A 6000-nucleotide genomic window follows, 5' to 3' on the forward strand; every position below is an offset into this window, starting at 1 on the left:
ACCATCCTCTTGCCTTGACCTCCCACAGTACTGGGATGACAGGTGTGAGCCCCCGCACCTAAGTGTCCTCTTAAAACCCATGAAGTCTTTTAGGGCTGTCTACTTTTCTCTATGGAATTCAAATCGCTAAGCATTCATGAAAGTTTAGATAAGGTGGAAATAAATCCAACCTTTAGGATGGAGGCATGAAACTGCTCTCTTTTTTTTTTTTTGGTAGAGTTTTGCTGTTGTTGCCCAGGCTGGAGTGCAACGGCACGATCTCGGCTCACTGCAATCTCCGCCTCCCAGGTTCAAGCGATTCTCCTGCCTCAGCCTCCCGAGTAGCTAGGATTACAGGCATGTGCCACTACGCCTGGCTAATATGTTTTGTATTTAGTAGAGACAGGGTTTCACCATATTGGTCGGGCTGGTCTTGAACTCCTGACCTCAGGCGATCTACCCACTTCAGCCTCCCAAAAGTGCTGGGATTACAGGCATGAGCCACCACATCCAGCCAAAACTGCACTTCAAATCCAATCTTTGGCTGGGTGCAGTGACTCATGCCTGTAATCCCAGCACTTTGGGAGGCCAAGACGGGCAGATCACCTGAGGTCAGGAGTTCAAGACCAGCCTGAACAACATGGAGAAACCCCGTCTCTACTAAAAATACATAATTAGCCGAGCATGGTGGCACATGCCTGTAATCCCAGCTACTCGGAAGGCTGAGGCAAGAGTATCACTTGAACCTGGGAGGCGGAGGTCACAGTGAGCCCAGATCGCGCCACTGCACTCCAGCCTGGGCAACAAGAGCAAAACTCCGTTTCAAAAAAAAAAAAAAAAAAAGAAAAAATCTAATATTGTCCCCAATTCCTACTTTTGGGAGTAAACTATGCCTATTTCAAACTATTGCTGGACAAGATTGCCTGGTTTCTGCTTCCCCTTATCCCTCTTGTTCAAGTCAACCAGTCAGGAAATATAAAGAATGATCAAGGAAACCTCCAAGTTAACACAGAAATACGTATATATGGTGAATGCTGTCTGCAGACAGCTTATGGCCCCATGGTACTAGCCGTCATAGCACATGGCAAAGTTGTCCTATTGACTCTGCTGTCAGCCCCTGCGTGGAAGACCAAATAAAGGTGCTGGGACAGAAGGATGAAAAGGAATCCTAGGATAAATATCTCATCTTCATCGTCCCTGGGTTGGATAATTCTGAGGGTCTGTCGTTGAATCTCAGTGTTTCTGCACAGGACTCAGCTTCAATAGCCCAGTGGCAAGCTGCTTCATAAGTACAACCTCTACTGGCTTCCTGCCTTTCCCTGTCTCTCTTCCTCTTTCCCTGACCAATGCTCCCTCAATTACCTCCCTAATAACCTACTTGGACTTAAGGTTTGAAAAAGAAATGCGGCATCATTCTTTTTGTCTTAAATTTTTAATTAAAAAAAATTTTTTTTCGAGATGGGATCTTGCTCTGTTGCCCGGGCTGTAGAACAGTGGTGGAATTACGATACGGCTCATTGCAGCCTCAAACCCTTTGGCTGTAGCAATCCTCCCACCTCAGCCTCCTGAGTAACTGGGACCACAGGTGTGTGCCACCGTGCCTGGATAATTTTTGTAAAATATTTTTTGTAGAGACGGGGTCTCACTAGTTGCCCAGGCTGGTCTCAAACTCCCAGGCTCAATCAATCTGCCTGTCTCAACCTCCCAAGGTGTTGGGATTACAGGCGTGAGCCACTGCGCCGGGTCGCACCATCATTCCTATTTTTTTTTTTTTTTTGGAAATGAAGTTCCCTCTGTCACCCAGGCTGGAGCACAGTGGCGCTATCTCGGCTCACTGCAACCTCTGCCTCCCGGGTTCAAGTGATTCTCCTGTCTCAGCCTCCTGAGTAGTTGGGATTACAGTCATGTGCCACCACACCTGGCTAATTTTTATATTTTTAGTAGAGACGGGGTTTCGCCCTGTTGGCCAGGCTGGTCTCGAACTCCTGGGCTCAAGCCATCTGCTTGCCTCAACTCCCAAAGTGGTGGGATTCCAGGCGTGAGCCACCACTCCCGGAGGAAGCATCATTCTTAATTTCAATGTCTAGTCTAGACATTTAAAAGAATTGAACATATTGGATCGTATCAAAACAACATCTTGTTGAAGAGAATGACCCTCTCCACCCAACCTGAAACAGATGGAGGCAGTGCTGACTTTATCTCAAATCTTAAACAAAATCTGCTTCACTCAATTTTCTTGTAGACAGGCCGACTGCTTTATTAGAAAACGGGAGAACATTGATCTTTTTCTATGATTCTCTTCCGATCACCCTAGGTAGAATTCCTTTCACTTTCTAACCTGTGTCTGTTTCAGCCCAGGATACATTAAGCTTGTTGTCTGTGACACTTTATTGAACTTTTTAATAGCCACGACTGACACTGATCCTCTGTGCTGAGAGAGGAGCTATTCTGATTCCATTCATTGTGACTCCAAAGTCTACCCTGGAAGTCAGATGCTCAGGTGGGATTTTATAAATATTCCATGAACAAATGAACTTTGGCTTTGGGGTAAAAGAGTGGGTTGCCCATCATTTGATAGATCCCTGGATATTTTTTCATAAAAAACACCCTAGCAGGTTGCTTATTGCAAAATGACATGTGTCATATCTTCTCTGGAGCTGAATATTGTTAAGCAAAATTTATATTAATGAGAAGCAAAAAACAGTTTGTTTGTTTTGCTTTGCTTCAGCAAGAATTATCTGTTGCATCAGAAATGCAGGGAGCACTTTTGCTCTTTATTAGCGTTTTTTTCCCCAGAAACTCTGACATTACTAGGACACTTGGTCATCTGTGATCTGCTTAAAAGCTCCCTTCAGCTCCTGGAAGAGTGGGTGGTTCTGATTCTCTTTCGGTGAGATGCTTTATGGAGCCCTCTTCATCCCATAATTCTGAAGAGTAACAGGCAGAACGTCTTATTAGGGGGCAGCTGAAATCGTCTAGGGAATGTGGCTAGGGAGTGTCGTCATCTTTACATCAAAGGCTATGCACAGATAACACGCCAATCCTGATTTCACCCATGAGAAAAGTGAACTCCAAGAATTTCAGGAATGTAGACGTGTCGATGATAAACATTGCATTTATTACAATTTCACTTTATTTCCTAGAAGAGGGGACATTATATTTCCTGGCCAGATGCTACCCTTTGAAAGAAATGCAAACTTTGATAAAATAGACATGCTATCAATTTCCTTAGGGGAGCTTTCTCTTCACTGGGTCACTATACCCAGCATGACAATAAAGTCTGCCATGTGTTTCTTGTCCCACTGGAAAAAATACATAGAAAAGCTATGTACAAGGACTGTATTAAGATTCATCTATGTCTTTCAGAGATGGCAGGCAAGTGCCATTTCTGAACAATTTGGGTGAAGTCAGACACATGCACCTTACCCCGACAACCACTCAATGGACAGCAGAACATTGCAAATCATGACCTGTAATAGGACTGTCTTTGACTTACACAGCTCAGGAAACAACACTTGGTTTGGTCAAAGGTTTGTTCCTTTTCATTTTGTGTTCTAGTGTTTTCTTTTCCTGCCCTTATGACAGCTGTGTGCAATGGCATTATTGCATTAAATAGACACGACTGATTAGGTAGCATGAACCATAGTTTAGAATTTGGCTAAGTGTGGCTATGTTACTGTTTGTTTTTTCTTTTTCTTTTTTTAGGAGATAGGGTCTTGCTGTGTTGCCCAGGCTGGAGTACAGTGGCTATTCAGGCATGTGATTCCACCACTGATCAGCACGAGAGTTTTGACCTGCTGCATTTGTGACTTAGGGTGGTTCACCAGGCCTTAGGCGGCCTGGTGGTCTTCTGCTCCTGGGAGGTCACCATGCTGGTGCTGAACGCAGTGCAGATACTTGATCAGCCTAGCGCACCATAGCCCAGAACTTCTGGGCCCAAGCCATCCCCCACTTCAGTCTCCGGAGTAGCCGGGACCACAGGCAGGCTACTTGCTGTTTTTGTCAACATAAAAGGGAGTCAGAAAAGGCAGAACATATCAAGATCAGTAAATCTAGGCTGGGCCTGATGGCTCACACCTATAATCACAGTGCTTCATGAGGCCAAGGCAGGAGGATTCTTTGAGGCCAGGAGTTCAAAACCAGCCTGGGCAATATAGGGAGACCTTGTCTCTACAAAAAAATAGAAAATAAAGAAATTACCCAGGTGCAGTGGTGCATGCCTGTAGTTCCAGCCACTCCAGAGGCTGAGACTGGAGGATCTTTCGAGCTTAGGAGGCTGAGGCTGCAGCGAGCTCTTATCACACCAGTGCACTCCAGCTTGGGTGACAGAATGAGACCCTGTCTCTAAAAGAAAAAGAAAAAAAGAGATTAGTAAATTCTTTAGAAACCAAGATTTTACCACGAGCAGTTGCACGAAGGTGGAAAACCTTTCTGTGATTATAAGTAGGGATTCTGAAAGAAGTCCTCAAAGTGAATACTTATTCCATGGAGAAACAGAATGAATTGAGAGAGTCCTGGAAGCTGGGAGGAGAGGAATCTGTAGAAAGCAGAGTCACTTAACTAATTCACCAATGAGACTGCAAACCGATGGTCATGGAGCTGCCATGGGAATCTGAATTACAGTCACTTTTATTCTTTGTATTTTATTGTTTGGGTTGAAAATGCGGCCAGGCACGGTGGCTCATGCTTGTAATCCCAGCACTTTGGGAGGCTGGGGTGGGTGGATCACCTGAGATCAGGAGTTTGAGACCAGCCTGACCAACATGGTGAAACCCCGTCTCTACTAAAAATACAAAAATTGGGATTCCATTCCAAGATGGCCAAATAGAAACAGCTCCGGTCTATAGCTCCCAGCGTGATCAACACAGAAAACGGGTGATTTCTGCATTTCCAACTGAGGTATCTTGTTCATCTAATTGGGACTGGTTGGACAGTGGGTGCAGCCCACAGAGGGCAAGCCAAAACAGGGCAGGGCATTGCCTCACCTGGGAAGTGTCAGAGGATTTCCCTTTCCTAGCCAAGGAAGCTGTGACAGACTGTACCTGGAAAATTGGGACACTCTCGCCCACATACTGCACTTTTCCAATGGTCTTAGCAAAGAGCACACCAGGAGATTATATCCTGCACCTGGCTCGGCAGGTCCCACGCCCACAGAGCCTTGCTCACTGCTAGCACAGCAGTCTAAGATCGAACTGTGAGGCAGCAGCCTGGCTGGGGGGGTGGGCATCCGACATTGCTGAGGCTTCAGTAGGTAAACCAAGCGGCCAGGGAAGCTCGAACTGGGCAGAGCCCACTGCAGCTCAGCAAGGCCTATTGCCTCTGTAGATTCCACCTCTGGGGGCAGGGTATAGCTGAACAAAAGGCAGCAGAAACTTCTGCAGACTTAAACGTCCCTGTCTGACAGCTCTGAAGAGAGCAGTGGTGCTCCCAGCATGGTGTTTGAGCTCTGAGAATGGACAGACTGCCTCCTCAAGTGGGTCCCTGACCCCCTTGTAGCCTAACTGGGAGACACCTCCCAGTAGGGGCCAACTGACAACTCATACAGGTGGTGCCCCTCTGGGACGAAGTTTCCAGAGGAAGGATCAGGCAGCAATATTTGCTGTTCTGCAATATTTGCTGTTCTGCAGCCTCCACTGGTGATATCCAGGCAAACAGGGTCTGGAGTGGACCTCCAGCAAACTCCAACAGACCTGCAGCTGAGGGACCTGACTGTCAGAAGGAAAACTAACAAACAGAAAGGAATAGCATCAACACCAACAAAAAGGACATCCACAGCAAAACTCCATCTGTAGGTCACCAGCATCAAAGACAAAAGGTAGATAAAACCACAAAGATGGAGAGAAACCAGAGCAGAAAAGCTGAAAATTCTAAAAACCAGAGTGCCTCTTCTCCAAAGGGTTGCAGCTCCTCGCCAGCAACAGAACAAAGCTGGATGGAGAATGACTTTGACGAGCTGACAGAAGTAGGCTTCAGAAGGTCGGTAATAACAAACTTCTCCGAGCTAAAGGAAACATTCAAACC

This window comes from Pan paniscus, chromosome X (assembly GCF_029289425.2).
Source record: "Pan paniscus chromosome X, NHGRI_mPanPan1-v2.0_pri, whole genome shotgun sequence".
Lineage (NCBI taxonomy): Eukaryota > Metazoa > Chordata > Mammalia > Primates > Hominidae > Pan > Pan paniscus.